This window comes from Patagioenas fasciata, chromosome 2, assembly GCF_037038585.1.
Source record: "Patagioenas fasciata isolate bPatFas1 chromosome 2, bPatFas1.hap1, whole genome shotgun sequence".
Lineage (NCBI taxonomy): Eukaryota > Metazoa > Chordata > Aves > Columbiformes > Columbidae > Patagioenas > Patagioenas fasciata.
The window spans coordinates 118,343,469-118,367,299 of record NC_092521.1 but is presented as its reverse complement, the minus strand read 5'-3'; the positions used below and the strand labels follow the sequence as shown (position 1 = coordinate 118,367,299).

General features: G+C 42.7%; 1 protein-coding gene across 2 annotated transcripts in view; it reads right to left on the bottom strand.

Annotated features, from left to right (window-relative positions):
* ELMO1 (engulfment and cell motility 1) overlaps positions 1 to 520 on the bottom strand; it is a 318,734-nt gene extending 318,214 nt beyond the window's left edge. The window contains exon 1 of one of the 2 annotated variants that reach the window (XM_071804820.1): positions 429 to 520. The gene's annotated coding sequence lies outside the window, so the exon portion shown is untranslated. Of the gene's footprint in view, positions 1 to 315 lie in introns of both variants that reach the window. The other variant, XM_065831560.2, reaches the window with a different exon arrangement.
* Positions 521 to 23,831: the final 23,311 nt, after the last annotated feature.

The following is a 23,831-nucleotide window of genomic DNA, read 5'->3' as shown; positions in this document are numbered from 1 at the left end:
GCCGGGCCGGGCCGGGCCGTCCCCCCCGCCCGCAGTCGCCGGCCGAGGCCCCGCTGCACTGACAAGCACGAGGCTGCGTTTCCTCTTCCTCGCAGCAACAGTGGTCGCTCCCGCCGGCCGCCCCCCGTCCGCCACCTCCCCCCGTGGGGACCGGTCGCTGGCGCCCGCCGCGGGCAGGTGCGGAGCTTGTGGGCCGCCTGCCCGTCCCGTCCCTCCTCCCCGACTGCTCCCCTGCACCGCCCGGCCAGCGCCGCAGCCCGCCCCGGCCACCCGCTCCACCGCTGCTTCCCAGCGCCAGCCCCGTGGCTCGCCTACCTCCCAGGGCGGGCAGCACCGCCCCCTCCCCGCGGCGCAGAGCGGGGAGCCTGACTCCGCGCCACTGCCGCCACTGCCTCGGTGGGCTGCGCTGCGCTGCCGCCGGCGCTTACCCCATCCCGGGGCTCGCAGAGGCACTCCGCGGCTCCCTGCCGCCGCTCTCACTTCCTCTTCCTTCCTCCTGCTGGCCCGGCCGCGACGTGCAGCCCCGGGTCGGCCGCCGCCGGGGGGTCCCGCGGCTCGGCAGCACCTGCGCGGGGGGTGACAGCCGCCCACCCCTCCGCCTGTACCTGCTCCTGCACCGCCCGGGAGCGCCGCTTCCCCCGCGCCGTGCGGATGATGTCCCGGCTCCTGCAGTTTCTAATGAGGGATTTTAGGGCTTCCTTGTTACCTTTGAAATAACTATTTATTTACTGTTGCTTCTTTGCTTCCCAGCTGAGCAGCCTCACAGCCCGCAAGCTGCGGCGTACCTGTGTTTTCCCCTCCGAAGAGGGCGAGCAGCTGTAACCCAGGGGAGCCCGGGACGCTCCGCCCGCACCGCGGGCCCGGCCGGGAGGGGGCGGCAGAGCTCTCGCTCCGCACCGGACCTGCCGAGCTGCCGCCCCCAGGTACCGGATACCGGCTCCCGCCCCGGCTGGTGTGTCGAGCATCCTCGGAGCCCGCTAAAGCCAGTGTGAGATGAGTGTCCCACTTGTGCCTTTCGCTTGCTGGATGAGTTAAACATCAGATCACTGCTTTTTGTTCTAAGCCTCCCCAAAAGAAAAGCAGTCAGTAAGTTTTTCGGGGTATTTTATGCCTTATTTCATAGCTACTATATGGACTACACACAGTATGTGACACTACAAGCCATTAAATTATGTTTTCTAATACTGCAAACAGCGAGGTTCTTGTTGTTGTTTTTTGTTTGTTTGTTTTAATAAGTCCTGTACATTTCACTTTGGTAAGAACTGATCGCATAGCTGGGAAGCCCTTCTGTGGTACAGCAACTTTTATTGTCTGGTATAACAAAATTTTCCCTCTGTGAACTATTACATGACATGTGAGGATCAAAACTTGCAAAATTACTGGCTCTAATCTTGCAGATATTTATGCATGAGAGTATCTTTATGCAGGTTAATAATTCCCCATGATTTCCTATAAAGCCACTCTCCTGCAACACCCAGGTCCTCAGACCACAGTAACGCTGTTATGCATCATCTGACATTTATGACGCTCATTACCTTGAAAGTACCACAGCCGCCTACTAGGATGTTATATGCAGCAGAACTGCTGGGGACTTTCCAGAAGAGGAAGCGGGACTTCATTCTCCCCTTAGGCTGTAATGTACCATGTCAGTGATATGTTAGATCTGAGCAAATACTTCATGCTAAATCTGAGCAAATACTCCCATGTGAGGCAATAAATGGCATGACTCACCTGAGTCACACATTACTATATTTTTAGGACCAGAGCACAGACTCTACCAAATGACAGAGGTTAAGAGTACACCCCAAAAACATGAAAGCTCCTTTTCACACATGCAGACATCACCTGCCTGCTCACCTTTCCTCTAGCACCTCGCAGGCTGGTGTGTGGCATGGGTGGCAGCAATGAAAACCAGGGGAACTGGGGCACAAAACATCTCAGTTCTACATTCTAAAACTTCTCTACGGCAGGAATTCACTGCAATCAAGTAACATCTCTTTAAAGCCATTGAGTTTTAGGACCTCCTTAAATGTTAAAATCCCTGGAGAAGCTGGACTTCACACATTGAACTGAAAGGTGTTGGTTCCTGTGTTTAGTATACATTTTAAAGCACCTTTTCATATTGCTTTATTAAGGTGGAACTCCAAAACTGAAGATGTGAGGTGTATATATTATGTAATGCTCCTTACATACACTGAAAACCCTTCTCAGACCATCCTAAGAGTTTCTTATTGCTGCACAGAGTTTATTGAAAGGGGGACAATATCAACACCAAATAAATGTCTGTTCAGTTTGCATTTGAACCATTTCTGTAATACTGAGACATTTTTCTGTATGTTACCTGCATTTTGGTGCTTGAAATGCAGAAAGTGTTTACAACTTAGAAAAGGGCCTTGTAAATATAACATGGGATGTGCAAGAAAGTTTTGCTTACCTTATTTTCCACTGTTAGCTCAGGACCACTTTACCAGTATCCTTATGTGGGGGACTGGTTTTATTTGTGAAGATAAATGCACATATACATAGTGGCAGGAAATATGTTTGGAAGACTATTAAGAATGAACAATAGTTTAAATGCAAAAATTTTTTTCCTTGTTTTTGTTTTTCAGGCTCAGCAATGAAAATCATTAAAATTGATTTCAGCTGTATATTACCACAATAGCTGGATTTTAAACAGTGGGGGAGAATGTTTATTTAAAAATGCTATTGTTACAGAGTTTAGAAGAAAATTTGTGAAAAAAATTCTACTACTTGATGGGGATGAATTTAAGCACACCATTCTACTGCAGCGTTCAAGAGAGAAACAGCAAACTAGAAATCTGGATAGCACACTTTAGTGAAGCCTTCGGTTTATCACTGTCCCTATCTAATATCCATAGCATTTCAACTATTGCATCAACGTTGCATTATTTTTGCTCTCCAAAAGCCCAGGGAACCTTTACTCAGAATACATGTGTACAGAAGCACTTGGCTTCTATGGCCATTTCCTAAATTATTTAGTAGCAGTCATCCCTTTTGTGATGTCTGCTACCAAAGCGCTTGTTATCTTTACAACTGATGCTTTTACAGCCAATACCGGAGTTGTTCTTATGATGTCAGTATAAGATGTTTGCTAAGTAATTCTAGAAAGCCAGAAGAGGGAGCGCAGGAACAGAAAACATCGAGAATTAAGCATTTTAATTGGTGTGGCTATTCCAGCTACGGCCTTAAAAAGAAATAAGTAACTAAATAAAGGAATTGCCAGGAAGGACTGCTGCTTGGCTCAGCTGACAACAAGGATGTTTCAGGATAGTCCTGTAGGTGCTGGTCACCTGTCAAAACCTGGCCTGTAGAAATCTCAACTTGACTGTCCCAAAACTGCAGAAAGCAGTAAAGCCATTAATCACTTTTGACAGTGAAAACCTTAGATCCTGAGATGAAAGAGCTCCTGATAATTTTTGAAGAAGTTCAGTTTTGTCATGGTACTTCTGGCCAAAACCTTCCCAAGGCACAGATTATTCAAGAGTCTTTGTTATGCCCAAAAGCAAACTTGTGTGGATTTTACTGTGCCTATAGTCTTTATGAAAGGCCTTTAATAGTATCAGCAATTTAATTGTATATAAGTTATGACCTACAGAATCTTGTTCGTAACCACTAAAACATATCAGGGATGCCAGCTAGAATATAGAAACAAAATACAGGATCATTATTGCATTTTGGCTTTTTAAAAGTCACATATAAATTTATCTTCACTTTGACAATTCTATCTATTGTATTTGAATGAAAACATTTGCTTCTATATACATGCACACATGTGACTGTATAGTCTATAAGATATTTTTGAATAGGTCCTGAAAATCTGACCTAAATTCACAAATAATGACATCAATAAAATGGACTGTATCAGAAACTTCAAGTTCATTTTTCTAAGCTGAAATATGCTTGCACATCTCCATACTTCAGTCCCTAAATTACAGTTGTTTGCTTTTATAGACTTACATATGTATTAATTTTATTTTCGTATATACATATATATGAACACTTGGTGCAGGACAATTAAACAAGGTCAGTATGATATAAAGGTTGTTATGACTCAGTTTTAGAATACCTATTCAGACTGTAAATCTGCTGCTATATATTAATTTGTATACAACATATGTGGGAAGGCGATGACCTTTGCAGAATAGCCATCTTAACGAAGAAATAATTATATCTCACGTAAGACATGTTTTAATTAACCTACAAACAACCTCATTCTACAAAGTTTTTTGGGTCTGCATATGGACTAATTTCTATCTTATCTGGACATAGATTTACAAAGAAATACATTGTTAAAAGATAAGGTTGTGAAATTATAATAGTTTTGATTATCACACCAGTTATGAAATCCAAGCATGAACAAGCAGGAAAACTGAGAGGTCAGGAATGACCCTCAGAGTTCTTATGCCATTTACCTATCATGTTTCTAGGAGGAAAAACACACCTCTGCAAACTGTTTTTACTGCCATTTAGTTGTTCTTCTATATTTTAGCTTGCCTATGAAGGATCTCTTCAGGAATTCATTAACAATAAAGCCTAGAAGTGATTTCATCACAGTCTGCTACTGTTGGAAGGATAAAAACTTGGGAAGAGCTAGAAAAGTTAAAAAACAAAACAATTTGGTGTTGAAGTTCAGCAAGCTCTGAACTTCAAAGGAGCTTCTCTCCTGTTGCAGTGAAAATAATTGCTGGAGCTGCCCAATGGTTGTCATAAGTTGGTCCTGACCAGAAAAGTTTAAATCAAGCCAGGCATTTTGCTGAGGCATAATCTCACTTTTATAACTTCAAGCAGGAATTCAAGGGAGTCCTGTGATCTGCAATATGTAGTGAATGCAGTGATATTTCCCAGCTTTCAGGTAAAGCCTAGTAATTCTCACTTACTTTGATAAGAAGTTCTGTACGCCTATTTAAAAAACAAGGAATCTGGCCAGTTCTCATCGTGTTCACTCTGGAATCTGTGGCAGAATCGTATATTAGAGAGGAAGGCTTACCACAGCATTGTCATCAATAGAAGGAGTAGCCCAATAAACATGGTTTTCACTCTCCGTTCCCAGGGCTTAACTCACCCCTCATGGAAATGAGCAGAAATTCCTCTTTTGGTAGAAAGAGCATTGGATCATGTTCAAATAATGAAGAAAAGTGGCTGGTGCCTGACCTAAGGAATAGGAAGTTGATTATCAGTCATCTTTACCTACAGGCCATGATGTACAGCTGTGCACCTTGACAAAAGAAGACGACCAACACCGACACGAACCAGGACAAGCCCCAAGCCCCTGCTGGCTGCTGGCTGTGTGACTGCTGGCTTGTCCCCCTTGCTCTGTGTAACACCAGCGGTTTATCAACAACAACTATGCAGAGAGTTTAGCAGAGACGGCAAGAGAACTTGATTTCTTCACAACTCTAAGTTCAGATGCCTGGCTGAAAGAAGAAACACTGAAAGTCCTTGGAGAAGACACTAGTGGAACTTTAATCACCTTTCCCAAGACATAACAGAGTTGTTTGCTGCATGCCATGTTTTCTTCTCTACCACACAGTGACGTTCCTTATATCTTCTGTCAGGTTAACATTTTTCAGCAAAACCTCCTACTTGTTTCAACCACATTTAAAGATCAATATATTTTCTACTCATTTTAGCCTTTGTTTTATTTCTGTCTTCTAGAAAGGACAGAGCTGGGCGGTCAGGGAATTGAAACTCCTGAGTTTTGATTCAACTGCGAGCCCTTAGCCCATCATATAACTGTGGGTGAACTGTATAAGCTTGGGGAATTAATTTCTTACCCTCTTTAATTTCTTTCCTTTTGTTCTGTTGTTGTTTGGTTGTTGTTGTGTTTTGTGTGTGGTTTTATTTTTTGTTTGTTTCTTTTTTGTTTTTGTTTTTTTTAATTTCATTTTGGTTTTGTTGGTTGGGTTGTGGGTTTTGTTTTGGGTTTGTTGTTATTGTTGTAGTTGGGGTTTTTTACTTGTTTGGTTTTTTAACCTTGTCAGTTTAAGATGTCAGTTTTCCATGTATTTTCTATGTGTATTTGTAGATATCCAATATATTTCAGCTCCAATTTCATTTGAGGTCTCCTGGTGCAACCGCAGCACAGTTATTATTAATAATCCTAGCCTTTAGAAGAAACTCACTGAATTTTGATTGAGGTTTCTACTTCTTTACCCAGTCTGCTATCCTGTTCGATTTGTAGGTAATAGCATTACTGGCCAGTGCACAAGCCATAGAAAACTTAAACAAGAAAAACTGTAAAACTTAGGGGCTTCTCACTCCTTCGACAGGCTGCAAAATTTCTTCAACATTCACTCATTTTCTAGTCACCTTGTGTTCTATACAGGTTAATATTTGATTAAAGTGTTCTATTTTTATCAATTTAGCAGCTGTGTTGCATGTGCAATTGAGGTTCAGAGGGTGCCAAGTCATGTCATATACTACTACAGATCTTTAATATTAAAGACCAAGTTCCATCCTTTCTGGGCAGCAGTGGTGTTATTTATATTGCAACAGGCTACAGAGACTTCAACTAGCAAGAAACCTAAACACTGCCCAAACTCGTGGTAAATGCCATCCTTTCTCTGAAACACAGAGTTATCACGTAAGGAAAACAAGCAGGTACAGAGAAGGTCATAGGAGTATCACAACATCTGTCTCCAGCGATGGCACAGGACGATTCACTACCAGTCAAGGTCAAATTACCCTGTCCCAAATCACAGCATCACAAATACTGCTGCACTTGCAAACCCTCCCTAGGACTTACTCATAAGTCTTTTGACAGATTTGTGACTTTCTTGCTGGGAATAACAGACTGTTCTGTCTATCACCCATTTTAATCCTTTCATAATATTAATCGATCAACAGTAACTGCTGGCAGCAAAGTAGCAATAAAGAGTACAAGCTCACTGCTCAGAGGTGTGCTGGATGCCCACTTTCCTAATGAGGTGATTAACCTCAAATGCTTCACGGAATGAATCCAGGCAAGCAAGTGGCACTCCAGCTGCAGAAGCAGCACAGATGCACTTGTGAATGCATTTCAGCATTGGCACTTGGCCTTTCCCCTTCTGCATTTATTATTCCATTATAATAGAAAGTCACTTTGCTTATACAATAGTTTGCCCTGCTGTCATATTTTATTTTGCATATTTCTTTAGGACTGTAATGCTCATGGCTGAAAACAACTGTCCATGCCAAAAAAAATCATGAGGCTTCAGAGTTAGTTATAAAGGACTGTTAAAAACATCCTAGTCTTTATTCCTTAGATAGTATGGTATCCTAAATTATGTTTATTTAGAACAAACATACAAAAAAAATGGGCTGCAATTTTCAAAATGACCTACTTCAATGTATATGACTCTTCAGATAAACTGAAAGGCCTTAAATACTACGTTTTATTCACATCATTGCTGCACTATGTATTGATTTATGGGAACTCTGAAAAGCTGGGGCAAAGGTCTTGTAGGTATAACATCCTGGAGGTGATTCACTATTCTCACACCCCTGTGTTTTAATGAGTTTCTCTTACCTACTTATATCACCCATTTTTCATGCCTCCTTTTTGGTTTTTCCCTGTTGCCATTCCCCTTTTATTCAATAGCTCAAAGTACTGTGTGCTTATTTATATCAAAGCGTTGAGGAAGTTACAGCCTTGATACGTATATTTCGTTGCTAACATATTGTGGTTGCTGCATCAGATTTCTCTCATCCCTCTGCAAATGTCCTAAGTTCCATTCCCAAGCCTGAAGTAAGAGACTGGAGAATTATTTATTTGCTGAAACATGGAATCCTGAGTCAACAAAAACTGTTTATGGATTTGTATCAAACTTGATGAATCATTTTTTCACCTCTTCTTTTTTAAAAAGTGGAAGTCTTCAAACTGGCATTTCTAAATAACAGAATAAAGCAAAGCTCATGACCTTTCAATGCTTCAGCTACCTAAAGTTCTTATTCTTTAATCCAATGCAGAAAATGAAATAAAACATTTTATTCAGCACAAAATCAAAAGAAAAAAAAAAAAGTGTGGTAGTGGAACACCATTTTGGCTAAAAATAAAACAAATGAACCCAAAAACATTTAGAGCATGGAAAATGTTTTCCAGTTCAGCTAACAAATCAATGGACACTTTACTTGTGTAGGTCTAATTCACACCCTTTTTAATGGCTTAATATTCAAAGGACTGAGCACCTGCAGCTCCTATTCTAATTGAACATTTATAAGTCAATAGGAGTGTCTAGATGTGCACCAGTTGTGAAAAAAAAAAAGCCTTTAATTTGTCACAAGTGTGTAAGTAGGAGTACAAGTGCTCAACTTCACACTCCCCCACTTGCAAACGTTGACTACTACAAAAGGATTGCAATTCTCCTGCCTTGCGGGGAGCCTAAATTCCTGCCCCAGGATACAAGATGTCCCTGCTGACTTTCCAGTCTAAATTGGGAAAAAAACTGGTCCTCTTACATCCTAAGGACTAATTAGTCAGTGCCTGTGAAGCCCTCTGAAAGGTGAAAAGTGTATCTGTGCTTTACCACGACAGATGGCTACGGTTTAATTCTAAAGGTTGTCTTTAAAAAAGCTGTTTTGTCAGAGCACTCACTCTCTTCACTGTCCACTAGTGCAGATGATTCATTCTGAACTGGTGTACAGATGGAGGAACAGGATGGCAAAACCTCTGCTCTGGCTGTGAGCATTCAAAGAGAAGAAACTTTAATATCGATTGACTTTATGAACCAGAGTTCCCCACTGTCTTGTGGTAGTATAAAATATCATAAAATGCTGCCAATTCTGCTTTCTCTTCTCCTTCCTGTCTGTGACAGCATTGCAGGATAGCTTCCCAAAAGTAAATGAAGTGCAAGACTTGTGGGGAATTGAATGCTCTATGTGTCACACACACACACTATGTAGCACACTACACCGTGTTCCCACACCTGTCCCCATGCCTTGTTGCAATTAGCATCTTGCACAGATCCTCCAACATATGTTTGCTTTGTCATCCTGTGGAATATTCCACTACACTACACAAAGCAAGCTGTCAAAGGCTTTGCTGGAAGAAATAATGAGTAATGATTTATGATAAAATCAGCACTGCAATCCTCTGCTGCAAAAATTGGTGTGGCGTAAAAACAGCAAGAAGGCAGCTCTTGAGCTTTTGGTAATTGGCTTATCAATTCTCATCCATTGCTCAGGAAACATAGACTTATGCTTATATAGTCTGTGTGATCTATGGAAGAACCCAGAGGGAGAGAATATAACAAATACAGGCAGGATTTTGCAGGCTGATCTCACTAACCATGGCAAGCCTGCCCACCAGAACAGCTCAGATCAGCAGCGCTTTCAAATGGACAATATTGCAGAGTCCAGATTACTCCTACAGACATCAGTACACTGTGTTCATTGATAAAGAGTAAGATAAACCTTCTAAAGGAAGAGATTAAAATATTTCCTACCAAAGCGTTATATATATACATATGTATTTATTTTTTTATTTTTTTATTTTTTAAAAAAAAGCTCATAAATAAGATCACTCACCCTCCTCTCTCAAACGTGTTTTCAATGGTGCTGTTTTCTGGGAAATTTTCCCCCTCCCAGATTTTTAATTTGGCTAAATTACAGAAGGCTGGATCATAGACATTATTTGTTTTTTGTTTTGCTTTTTGGCCCTTCTCCCCCACAGTTTTTGTCACTATAGATGCATGTTAGGCACATACATGTTGAGAACAGGTCTCAGTCATTGCTACCCTGTTGAGTAGGTGCACCCCCTTGCATTTGAAGGGTGGCAGCTGACCTGATGCGTGACCTTGGCTCCTTTTTTTATTTCCTTCTTTTTCCATGGGGAACAGGGTCTAAAGAGGTGGTGAGGAGCTTAGCAGAGGAAGGATGAGAAGCTTTCTGCAAGAAGCATAAAGTAAGCAACCCTGCGATGCCAGGCCACCCATTTGGACAGGCAGCCAGTCTCAGTGCTGCTGTGGAGACTCCTTGCTTTGCTTCAGCAGAAAGCTGGGCTCCTCTGGTTTCTACATTTCTTCCTGATGAACGCTCAACATTCTCCTCAAGAGCAGGCAGGATCTGACATGTCTCAAAAGGGACTTTATCAGACAACAGTCCCCACGCTTCATTATCAGGTCACGCTATGGGCATGGGTGCTCAAGGCTTTCTCTAGGCTGAGAACTTTTATGTGGATGAAATTTCCCCTGCACCTACCCACTTCCCTATTGCTCAGAGTGAGAAGCTGGGCAGTAACTTGTTGAAAAAAATACTGTCAAAAGAAACTTACCTCGCTTTGCTGTAATTTTAACCAGATTCGAGCTATCACATAAGGTCTCTGCCCATATCTTATTTGTCTTGAGACTAGTTTTATCAACTACATCTTACTGTTATTTCTGACTTCATGCTGTGTCCTGTATCATTAGTCAAATACTTCGGACCTCGCAGCTTTTTTTTTTTTCTCATTAGAAAGAGATAGTCAAGTGGAGCTTCCTATCTTTGATGCAGACTCACCTATTTACAGAGAATACAACTTAGTATAACAGAAATGAAACAACAACAAAGGACTAAATGACTTTATTCATCTTTACTTAGTCCAAAAGTTTTCTCTGTATTTTTTCTCAGTGTGTGTTCCAGTCATGTTGCTTGGGCTTTTCTATCACTGCTTCTCTGATATGTCCTGTTTTTCATACACTTAACTCTCTTCCAGTGAATTCCTCAATGCCATTCCCCCTTCTTCCATTGTTTGCCCCAGGAAATCTCCTTAGATAGAAGAGATGGACAGAGCGAAGTCAGTTTGTTTAAAGATGGTCTAGTGCAACAATATTGGGTTCTCACTAGTTATAGATAAAATGTCCTGTAGCTGGCTCTCAGTATTTTAAAGGTGTCTTTCATAACTGAAATGATTTAAACATTTTTCTGCTTCATTTTTTTTGCCTTTCTCCTCTTCAAGGCAAAGGATAGTTTCCAAAGGAGCATTGCAGTCTCCTAATGCATTAAATTAAATCTGCTTTGGGAGTCCCCCAGAACAGATGAACTTCATTCTTTTGCAGTAGATTGACCCACTGCCTTGGTGCAGTTTTTCCTAGTTGTGCCAGAAGCAGTGCTCTCTTCTGCTCACCCACACATCCCTAGGTATTGTTTGTCTCACTATTTTGTTCTCCATGTTTATCTGAACTATTTATCTTGCTCCTTTACTAGCCATCAGGTCATCTTTCTTTCTTGGTAGCCACTTTTGTTCAAGGCTTTGTGTTTTCAGAATGACAGTGAGGGGGCTTATTTTATCTCAGAAAGGCAGCAGCTCTGTTGCCCCTGTCCCCTTCATCTTTTGTGACTTATTTCACCATCAAAGAGTTGTTTTGACAAGAGCCAGGCAATTTTATTTCTTTGTTTTCCTCTCAGGCTCTTCCTTCCCATGACTTGCTGCCATGCCATTACATCAGCTTGTGGATTCTGACACTGATGCTCATCAATAAACCAGCAAGATACAGGCTTCACAGCACAAATTCCAACTGAGTCCTTTTTACACAGCTGATAAAATGCATTTTTGTGCTCATCCTACGCATCGGTAGGAGGTTTGTACTCAGTGCCCATGAGCTCTCCATGCTGCCGTTTGGATACTGCAGTGCAAATTCTTTCCTATATGGGAATCCAGCCATCCCTGCTGGCAGCTGCTTGGTTTTTCAATGCTCTGGACAGTTCTTCCACAGAAGATCAAGCCATTTACCCCAGTCAAGGATGCTTCCTGGCACTCAGTGCTCTATGAAAGTTCATCACTTGTTTGCTCCTCTGGCCAGCTTGCACACTCACTAGACTGCTGTGTCTATTTGGAGTAGCAGATAAAGCCCTTTTAAGGGCTTCTTTGCACTGTCAAGCACTGTAAACATTGCTTCCTGGCAATCATGGAGCAACCTGCATTTCATTGCATGTACATAGGACTTACCTACCTTAGGTCAACTCCTCTGGCTTACACTGGATCAGACGCAGACAGATCCCAGGCCATCCTGTATCTCTTATTGAGTTATTCTCACAGTCAGCATTTAAAAAAAAAAAAAAATTAAAACTACTGTTGGCACTTGCTCCCCTCACACCCTGCCTGCTTTCCCTCCAGGCTAGGGCAGCTCATTCTTCTTCTGCTGTCACACTTCCCTAGATCCACGGTGCTGCACCATCTCCTCCCACTGTCTCACCTTGACATTCTGCCCAGGGCAGCTCTGGAGGAATCAGCTGCTCTAACCAAACCAAACCAACTGTAAGTGTCTATCTGTCACACACACAGGTTCATTCCCTCACTCCCTGTTATTGTCAATTGGGTAATAAACAAAAATCTACTGCTTTGCTTCCAGAAAACCCCAACAGTTCCCTCAGGGCCATCCACCCCACATACAGTTTAGAATAAGGCCCCAGGCACACAAGTGGAAGAAACCAGAAATACATTTTCAGAACAACAGAAGAGGCTTTATATTGCAACCCATCTCTCTCCAGTATGTCTTTTAAGCTTAAACCCACCAAAAAAACCCAGCACTAGCAGAGAGTTCTAAAGGCAAGCCCCGAGTTCAGTGCATTCAAAATGGTCTTTTTTTCCTTTTTGAGCTGTCACTAAAGCCCATTCCAAGCTGCCGTTTGGAAACAAGTAAGTTGCTGAAGCACTTTAAAACATTTTCCCAGGGAACGTCTTCCTGGCTCTTCTTGCTTTCTATAATCACAATATCAGAATGAGGAGCTCATAACGTATGTTAAAAACACAGGCATCTCAAGAGAAGTGGGAAGAAAGTGCTCCCGCTGCTCTGTATCATGCAGCTTGATGTGCTATGTGCTGCAGATAGCTTGTGAACCCAAATGATGCCAACTGTGCTTTAATTAACACAGAGTGCCTGGTGCAGAGAAGGTGGTCACTCATTCTCGGAAATCATTGAGTTTTTTTTCCCCCAAAGATGAACTAAGCAAACAGTTACTGCACTTGTGTTCTTTTGTGAAGTCCCATTAGCAGCATGCTTTGTTACAGGGGTTTTTTTTGCTCATTGCAAGGTGGGCCTTCATAAAAATAAAGAGAAAGCCTGAACGCTCTCTGTGAAATATGAAGGTGTTAAAAGATCTGTTTTCTCGCCCTCTAAAGAATTTACAAATAAAACCATGGGGATTTATTTTATTTTTTATTTTTTTAGCCAGATGGTGAGACTGAAAATAGGAATGAGCATTGCTTGATAGGAACACTATAGGGAGGGGGCTTCTGGATAGTTTTTGAGGGTGCAGACAGCCTACTGCTGAAGAAGTACTAAAAATAGATTGCATATTGGATCTGGTGAGGATGAGAAAACCTAATTATTTGCTGTAATTAGTTGCATCCCAAGATGAGGGGGCCGGATGCTGGAGTGGTGTGGCTCAGCAGCCACCCATTAAAATCAAGAGGCCTCAATTGTTTTTTCCAGCTGGGGGTCTGGTCCTGGACTGCCTGCTGCAACCATGGATCTTAAACAGATCTGTCTGATGTGGGATGTTGTACATACTTGCAAGAAAAACAGAACACCAGTGCACTTCCACAGGATCAGAGAAACTGTATTATGCTCGAGCAAGCTTGTTGACCAAACAATCTCTGGGGTCTTTTCTTGGGACAAAAGAATTACAGAGCAACTATTGACCTCAACTATGCAATATGTAACCAAAAGTATCACATTTTTGCAGCAGTTAATTTCTGGAATTTCTGAAAGAAGTAGGTTTTCCCAAACCCAGTATCCTCACAGTACCTGCATAGTTATATTAGCTCTACAGTTGCCAATTTCTCTCTTGTTCTCAAGAACTGTTTAGTACATTTTCCCTAGATGATGAGCAGTGCAGAACTAGTTCCTTTTGAGGTGTTGCATTTAGTCATCTCTTTGTGTGAAATAGAAAGGAGATTGTAAATGAAAGAATACCCTTGAGGAGAGATCTGGAAAAGATGGGAAAAAAAAATCAGGACCTGAAAGTAGGGGACCTAAACACCAGAAGTGGCTATGTAGTTTTAGCAAGGTTACTGGGGACGAAAGAGCCTAAGCGAGCTTCATTTATTCTGCAAAGCGAATGACACACAAAAAAATTGATAAGCACAATGTGATTCACAGGAGAAGAATTCATGCTGTATGTCTGCTTACCTGGGAAGTAGCTTCAAAACCTTTTCACTTCTTATTTGAGGCAGCTGTTCCCTCACCCTTGTTGCACTTGGTGTACATTCAGAGTGATCTCATAATTGATTCAACCTCCTAATCATGCTTGTCACAGATGGGTGCTACTGAAAACAATTAGTAATTAATTTACAGAAAATCCGGAATAGTGGAAAAACATTATTCATTCAATTAAGACGACTGGCTTTGCTGGCTCTGGAAACATAACTGGATATTAAGCAATAGGAAGGAATTTCTGCTCTGTTTCTCTTTTCTCGATTTATTTTGTTAGGTAAGAGCATAACCCACAAACAAGATCTACACTCAGATTTTCCACTAGTTAGAGGAGACAAGAATCACCTGGAAAGGCAAATTTAATCTTCCCCTGAAGCTTCCTTTTTTTCCCCGGAGAGTGAGCAGTGATGCTGTTAAAATATGGATGAGGCAACCCAGGCTGCAACCAACCCAACAGAAATATTGCCATTGATTTCAGCAGGGCCAGAATTTCCATCTTAAATGAAAACAACTTTTAATTTAATAATCTCAACAAGAATTCAGTAATGTCAACTAGGGGCCTGCTATTTTAAAAGTTGCTTGTAATTCTTGATGTCTGTCTGGAGAAACCTCCAAGTGCCAAACACGTGTCCCGAGAATGGGGTAGCCCTTTACAATAGCTTGGTTGGGGGCTGCTGTTCAGACAGAACTTAATGTAGTTGTCTTTTGTGTCTAACAAACAATAACATAACAGAACACAATGGGCTGAATTCAGTACAAATTTGCTCCCATGTAAATCCAGAGGCAGCTGCTCCACTGGGAGAGAGGGGTATTTCTCTGGATGTCTCATGTCTTCAGGCGGGAGCAGAATTTGGTCTGGTGTCATTACACTTCTCATATGAACTGTGGTGAATTTATGATTACTGGATTTTTTTTTTCTTTTGTTAATGCTTGGATGAGTGCACAGTGCATTGCAGTGTGCTGCATTGCACAATGAGAAACTCTGAGAATTTTCTTGTTTTGTTCCAGCAAAACACAATGTCCCTGGGCAACTCTTGTTTTCATACCGTCTTTCACTGTAGAACTAGTGTGATAATAAACCTGTTGGAATAACAACTTTCTGGCTGCTGACCAGGAGGTTTGTCCTCAACACAAGTTAGGAAAAGTACAGTTTGGGTGCCAACCCAGAGGATTATCTGCTTTTCCATTCTGCCCACTTTAAACTTATTTTACATTAAATTTTAAGTCTTGTTTTTCTTTAAATGAACAAACACAGATGTGCACTAACAAAGCACAAACTGCCATTACACATCCATCATCTCAGGGAGTGCAACAGAAAGAAATACACCTTCCTAACATCTTGTTTCAGGTCTCACTTGGGGAAATCGCATGAAATTCTCCATTGCTTATTTGATCCTGAAGGGATTAGTACGATATCTCTAAACAAAAATCTACAGAGAAACAGCAGGTTTCATATCATGCAGAGCTGACAGACTAGGAGAGACTAATCTGTAGTTCTGCCTAAAAGATCATCTGTATCTTTTGGTCTGTGGTGGTTTTAGGGGCTCCTTTGTATCTGAGCACCAATAGCCCACAGATAACAAAGGTTATTTGCCTGTGTCCCAACTTAAGGAGTGCTGTTATGAATGTCTGTATCAGAAGCTTGGCCAAGTCCTTAATTATGCCAGTTAAGATCTCCAGGATGGTTCGGGAAGATCCAGGAAACCCTAACCCTGGAAAAATACAGCTGTCTGTAAAAGGGAAAAAATAAAATGGATTCTGTTTTGTCTCTGTTTACTTTCTGCCAGTGAGAATCAACTGCGAAACAGCAGTACATCAATAAAGACACCTAATACATTCTTTCTAGTTTACTGAAAGTGAACTATTTGTCAATTTGTGGTCACAATACAACAAATAGCACAGGGGAGCTGGAGCACAAGAGAGACACTTCGGTTTTGCTATTTCAGAAAATGTGAGATGTTATAACAGATTATATTGTTCCTGTATCCAGCATCTTCCCCTTAGTACTGACCAGTATAGATGCTTTAGAAAAAAAAAAAAAGTCAAAAATACATAGCACATTGGAGCAGCGAGTGCTGCTTTTACCACAGTGAGAAACTCCTTTGTTTTACCTGCTACTGATCCATTTGATGCTGTACCTCCAATAGTCCAGCTTTTGGTCACTTTAATTTAGTGACCATTTGCTGCAGTCCTGGAGTTTTTGATCACTGCCCACTCAGCTCAGCAGCATCCCTTGTCAATCACTGGGGTACAGAGCACACTTAGAGTTATTCAAATGTGGTGGGAAGGGCAAGAAGTATGTAGTAGCATGTATGAGTGCTAGAGTGAAATCAGGCAGCTTTCCTTCTGTTTATCTGAGAACTTGGTGTTCCCATTGCTAGGCAGCTGAAATAGTAATGACTATGCAATCCTGGAATCATCTTTCATGAATAACCAAAATGTTAATCTGCATCCCTGTGTTTCAATAAAGAAATGTCAAAATCTGTGCAGGCTATGGTGGTGTCTGGAATAGCTTATTTCAACAAGAGTCAAAGTAGAGAGAAAAAGGAGAGCAAGAGTGAGAATATAATCGGGAAAGACGTTCACTGCAGCCCAAAGAAACAACAAAGAACAGTTCACACAGAGGGAAGGCGCAAGTATATTTAAGCCATTCTGAGATTATCTGTTAGGAAAAAACACCATTGTAAGCTTTTGTCACTCAACTTAAGAGAAGTAAAACCTTGCTGTTTAAAAAGATACATTTTCCCCAAATGTCATGCTGTACTTCGCATATGTTCCTATACAGGCACAGTAACTACTTTTTAAATAACGCTTTATGCCATTCACTATCTTTGCTTAGAATCTACTGGTCTCTCAGAGAAATTAATATGAACCCTACATCCCATTGATTTCTTGTGAGAATGCAGCAGGGTTTGAATACTGATCCTTTCAGCAGGAAACAGTAATGAACTTAATAATAATGTAATTAGTTGTTTGCAATCACACAGTGCCTTTCCCTCACACATCTCTGAGTGCTGGCTGGTCACCACAGACCTCACTGCTGCCCTTATCCAGAGAAGCCCTTATGACAATGAACAACTTCACTGAAACTAATGCAGCTTCTTGCTGAGGAAGGCACGAAGGAGAAAGGCAAGAATTAGTGACTGGCTTTAAGTGTCAAAGAAAACCTAATGTGAATGAGGGGACATTTATTATATGAGTTTCTGTGCTGGGAAACAAGGTCTCAGTGTAATTACAGGACTTGCCCAAGGCCACACAATGAGCCAGTGGCAGAGCATAGATAGCAGCTCCCACAGCTCAAGTCAGACACTCCTTGTGCTAGTAAATACCTTTAGAAACAGGAACAATGGTAATGACAGTCACATCCCAGGGCACACTCTTAAATTATGACTTATTCAGACTGACTGTAAATGCATTCTTCTGTAAACTCCAATCCAGGAGCACTGAAGGGCACCTAACCCCAACAAGATAATTGCTTTCGAGTTCTTCCTGCCAGAGGTACTCTTTGAAGTGACATCTTGCTATACAAGCTGTCTGTATCAGAATAACCCTTTCCTAAAGAGCAGCTTTTCTGAGTCATTTATGCTGTGACCTTAACTGCAATCAGACTTGTTTTAGCATATTGTCAATGAGGCCTTAAACATCATGAAAACATAGTTATTTTTAATATAGTGTAAGCCAAGCTGGAATGAAGCTTAGTAGGAGCAACCTCAAAACTTTGGAAGGCACACCACTTCCAGGCTGTTATTCCTCCCCACATACAGAAATAAGATTTCAGTACTTTCCTAAGGAATAGCCCTGTGGAATTTCCCTGCAGACCTGCTGGGGTGGCAGTGCCCCAGCATGACCCCCCAGCCCTATGCTGTCCTCACTGACTGTCCCCTCCAGCAACCACTGCTGTTTTGCACTTGGTGGGCAGGCTGTGAGCCAGCCTGCAGTTTTGGCACCTCTTAACCAAACACAAGCCCACCAAAACACTTTTCAGACCTTGTTCTTATTTCCAGAAGTAAACAGCCAAAATGTCAAATAAAGATCTTGTGCTACAAGTGGATTCTCCTGATAGCAAAGCTGTTAGGATAAAATCACGCAGAGATAGAGATAATGCAGAAATTTGTGTTATAGCTTGAGCACGAGAAAGTACATGTTGTGGCTGTGCTGGGCAGCAAAGACTTCTGCTTTACAGCCTGAGGCCAGTTAGGAAAGCTACCCTCTTGTTTTTCAGCAGATGCTGCCCTGTGAATTACATGCAGAAGAGGTGAAATCACAGGCCAGTAGCCTGGTGATAGGATCAAAAAAATACACTGCAATGGAACACTGAAAAGGCTAAATCCTCGTGATTAGCTCTTCAGGGACATTTCAAATAACCCCAGCAGAAAAGCATGTGAAGCAATGCATACCAGCAAGCCGTCCTACACTCAAGTAATTTTAAAAGGTAGGTGAAAGCTGAGAGAAAGTTCGAACTTAGCAGCTACCATGGTGAGGTTTGTTGCAACTTGATGGCAAGGATGTCTCAAAGTCTATTTTTCAAGGACTATGTTTAGGCACTGAGTGTTTTTGTCCCATCTTTCTGATTCTGGATGATCATACCTGCAGCAAGTCTTGAAGATGTGTATTGGGTTCTCATCTCACTAAACATTCCCTTCTAGCTTAGGCATATGCAATTGTTATTTATGTCTTAAAAACAAGAGAATAGGTGAGCTTAATCTTGGAGAGTGGGGCTGGTGTTGCTCCAAGGGATGCATGCAGTGAGTATACCAAGTAATGCGCAGATTAATCCCAAATAGTAAAATTTAGCTGATGAGAAGGGAAATGCTAGCTTCATACTGGTAGTTGAGAAAAGTGTGAGATCAATGGCACAGAAATAATAATAAAAAAAAAAAAGTTTAGCTGGATTCAAGCAGATCAGGAGTTCCAAAACCGTGTATGAATAACAGCTGTGTGGTCCACTGAGCTGAATCCCTTGGAGAATTTCCAAAGAAAACTCTGATGCTATCAGTACATGCTGGTCTGTGGCAGTTGTCCATGGAGAAACAGAGTTTGGGAAAAAGCTTGAGACCTTGTGAACAAGCCTTTGTTTCAGTGAGTGGGAAGTGAGAAAAGAGCCCATTTCCTTTCCTGTTTAGATGGCCCGATGTGAAGCAAGTCACTGTGCTCTCAGGGCTGGGGTGAGCAGCACCATATCCACCTTGGCCACAGAACAAGGGCAAATGTCAGAGCCTGCTCCCCTCTGCAAACCCCATCACACCCAGCTTTTGTTGGAAAACCCCAGTTGAAATCAGAGATGTGCTGTAAACAGTAACCTAGTTTGGGGGTTCCCAGTGGCTCATGGAAGTGCAAGCCACCTTAACAGTTTAATTTCCCAGGAGGAAAATGCTGGAAAAAGTCAATATAGGATAACATTGCCAGTGCAGTCTTGACTTGAACCCAGAGAGCAAACTGGATCTGGCAGAGCCCCTGTGCTCACCCTCCAGAAGGAGAAGGTGCCAGGCGTGAAGTGGAAGAGGAAGCAGATGTGGGAGAGGAGACCATGCGTGTAAGTTAGCTGAGCCGCAGCCAGATAAATCCCCAGACATCTCACAGCAGGCAACTTCCCTCAGAGAGCAAAGCTGGAGCATTCTGTGAGTCTGCTAGAAAATAAAGCCTGATAAAGAGGCTGTTTATTCTGGTTGACTTCCTATAACTGACTTGGTGACCTTTGGAGCTTGCCTGTTTGTGATTTGAGTGGCAGGTTGTCAGCACGAGTGCCTGCCCTCCAGACACCTATAAAGCACACAGCCCTTAGGAAAGGGAAACTTAGCCCATGTGTTTGTCTTGCTGCAAATGGTTGAGACAGGCTGCTCTGCTGGATTGTGCTCCTTGGGAGCTGCACTCAAAGCATATCCTTCGGTCCCCGTGGGCTCAGTCTGGAAGGAAGCAGTCCCTGAACAGAACAGCTTTGCTTGCTCAACTTTGCACTGCAGCTGAAAGAAAGGCAGATTGGAGCTCCAGGTCTCAAGCAAGATCCCAAATGCAGCTGGTGAAGCCTGTCCCGAAACAGCCCATGACTTGGCATGGCTTTTTAGTAAGGGGAAAGGCATCAATAGGATTTGCTATTTTCCTGCAAAAAGGCTATTGTCTTCAATAAAACATGGGCAGCAAATGGAAGTCCACCTTCTGCCTAGCATGCAATCTTCCTCAGAGTGAAACAGCCCTTGGAGAAGAGGACATCTTCCTCCAGGAACACTCTGCCTGTGGGGATCACTATGAAGCAACTCTGTCCTTGCTTATTACTAAAAAACAACAGCAAATCCTGCTCTCTTAATCATGAATCACCAGGTTACTGGTTATCATAGACCTTATAATTTGCCTGTTTGTAGGGAAACGGGTCTAGGTTCACATTTCATCTGTCAGCAGGCCTAACTACTATTCATCTAGTATCTGCCCCTGGTCCCAGGATTATCAGCATCCCACTTGTACATTCATCCATTGCAATAAATCACACACACCCTTGTTTGCTAATTTTTAAAAATTATTGTTTATCTAAAAACAGGCAACCCATTGTCAGCAAACAGAAGTGGTGAAGAGAAGGAGTTATTCTTACAACCCAGCTGCATTCTGAATTCCTTTTCTTTGAAAGGTCAACATATCCTGAGAAGCAACAAACACAGTCTGTATGATGTCCTGAAGTGCTCCTTGGAGAAAGTGAGCAGTCCTTCCTGCTCGGTATATGATGAGGATCCACGAATGAATGATCAAGTAGGCTGTTTTCCAAGATGCTCAGATCTTCTGCCCAGTAAAGGGGCCACAGATGGAAGGACTGAAAAGAAAGATGCAGCAAAAAGGCGATTCTGCAGATGTCTCTGGCTTTGCACAGGCAGTGGTCGCCGTATGAAACCGCCAGAAAAGCAGTTTACTTTTCTGTTCTGAGTCTCTCTGGTGCTGGACATCCACCCCATGCAATGAGGCAGATTGCAGAGTCTCACTTAGTGTACCCAGGCCACGCTAAGGCTCAGGCATCCTCTAGCTGAACACAGTGTTACTGCTTGTGGAGGTGAGAACCCTAGTGTCCGAACTGCAAAGAAGTTGCAAAGCTGCTCCTGACACACAGGACACTCTTAACGAAGATGAGCATGGTGTGTGGGGGAGCACACCAGAGGAGGAAGCTGGCTAGAAAGATGTCTCAGAAGAGCCTATAGCTGCTTTAGGTTCCCTATTGTGGGGATATGGGCAGATGACATTGGGCTTCAGCTCTCTGTACCAGTAAACATGAGTAGACTGCAAGTAAAGCCTGCCAAGTGTCCAGTGATTTGACCTGCACTCTTCATGCCATAGTGGATCTCACATCTTGTTTTACCTCGTGTAAATAACTGCTGCACATGGCAAAGGAGATCAGTCCCAGGTGACCAGGGATGCTGGGAGTGGGTCAGCCCTTTCAGGCTGGCTCTTTCTCTCCAACTATTTTATTGATACCCACTCAAACTTCCTCAGCAGCCCCAGGCTGGTTTGGTGGGTGCATTTCAGTGATTCCCGGTGCAAATCTCTGAGTAGTATTTCCAGAATTACTTCTCTCTCCTAACTTGCTCATTAAAATCACTTCAGAAGAATCATGTATTTCCCTTAAAGCCATAATAATAAATTATCAACATTTCTCATCCCTTATTTAATACCATGCCTGATTCCCATTCTTTCCATAACTTATGCTGAACTACCTGCCTTATCTTTGTGCAAGATTGTAATTTTTTTGCAGTAAACTAAGACATAATAAAGTCTGGAGGCCTTTGCTGGCTGTGACCACTGCTCAGCTTCCTCTGGCTCTCAGTTGTATTATTCTTTCTTTTAGGGACACAGGAACTGCCATCACTGGCTCAGACCTACTCAACCATGCACTGCACTGTATCCTGCCTCCAACACTGGATTATCCTGGATTTCTAAGAAGCATTCCCAGGAGGAATACTTTTACTTCTTTAGATGTTACCCTGGTGATGGACTTAGCTGTTGCTTAAAATCTCTGCTTTAGGTGTAGTTCCTCTAAATATCCTCAAAAAGCCTTTTCAACTGAAAAGTCTTCAAAGGAGAGAGTCCTGCCTTTGCTTTTAGTACCCTTTTGTTCTTGTTGTTTGTCCTTCAGTCTAAATGAGCTCAGCTGCTCACGAGGACTGTGCCAACAGGTGAGCAACGTCAACAGAAGTGGCCATGGCTGATGCACGTGGCTTTTCCATAGAAGTCAGCATGTCCCACTCACCTGGACCGTGAGTGCAGAGCACACCTATAAGTGACAGGTAACACGCTGCTACCACACTAATGCCATGATATGAAAATGTGTTCAATTCCAGACAAGATCAAAATCACCAAGTGCTGCCATGGTATCTTAGACACTAATCTTGTGTCCCTTTCCTCCCCACCATGCACTGCTCTGCATGGTGCACTAAAGGTCCTGCTCCACTGTCCTCCACCTCCATCCTCCCATGACTGAAGCATTTGCAGCCTGTCTCTTCCTGCTGTGGGACCAGGAAGGGCAGGAGCAGGTCCTGGGAGGTCAGTGAATGTAAGGGAAGAACATAAAGTAGTTCTGCCTGTCAGTAATCCTTACATTAGTATACTTCAGCTAAATTTAAGCTTGCATCAGCATAAACAGTCTTTGTGGGTTTGAGGGGGGTCCTGTAACTTGACGTCTCACATCAATATGTGACTTTGAATCTCTAACACTAACATCTCGTCTCCTGCTACTATCTTCCAAGTATTACTCTGTGCTGCTGCAGCTTTACCAAAACAAGAGAGCTAAGGAAAGCATGAATGCCTGGGGTTGAGCACAAAGGGCAGAACTGTAATCCCCCCAGGGTACTGCAAATCTGGGATATCATCAGGACATGGGGATTGTGCCCAACAAATGAGCCCTGACATCCACACTGGGGCTGTGGCTCTCCTGTTTTGCTTCCAAAGAAAATTCTCTTCTACCAACTCCCAAGCCACCATTCCCATCTAAACAGGCAATACTCAACCAAGACATGTCATGCCTGATGACTGCCAATAACATACTCTCAAAGGCTGATAGGATTTCAGACACTTTCTCTCTTGTGCCCCTATTCCTAAGCAGAAACAGATCCTTTTGCGCCCACATACAGGTTAATACAATGTATAGAACAAATCCTACAGCCCATTCATTAAAAAAATTACAAAAGCATCCCACATTCTCCACAACTGTGAATACATTACTGCACATGAAAGCAATTTCATTCCCATCAGAGAGGATGCTGTTCAAAAACATGTCCTGCAAAGGGCTAAAAGGGCTCGTGATATCTCAAGGGAAGAGGGAGCAGCTCCATCAGTGAAGTAATTTAGATCAAGGATCACAGAAGTCCCACTAGGGATACACTGGAACCAGTCCCACACTGATGTAGTGGATTTAATACCCTGTCCTAAGCAAAGGACCTTGGGCTATGCCTGCAACAAAGGGTATAAGGCATCAGACCTTTGGGGAGGGTCACCTGAGGTACATCAGTTGGTAAAAGACCCTCCAGAAGAAGTCCTCTGGCCACAGCCCGGCCAGGGAGCCACGCTTGCCGCTGGCGCCGAGCCCACCCTGCACTTGGCCAGGGACAATGCTTCTCCTACCGCTGCATGCGTGGAGAAGCAACGAGGGCAGCGTGCCAAGTCATGACTCGCAAAAGAACAAAACCAGGCAAATATCAACACTAGGGAAGCTTCCGACACTGGAGAGGA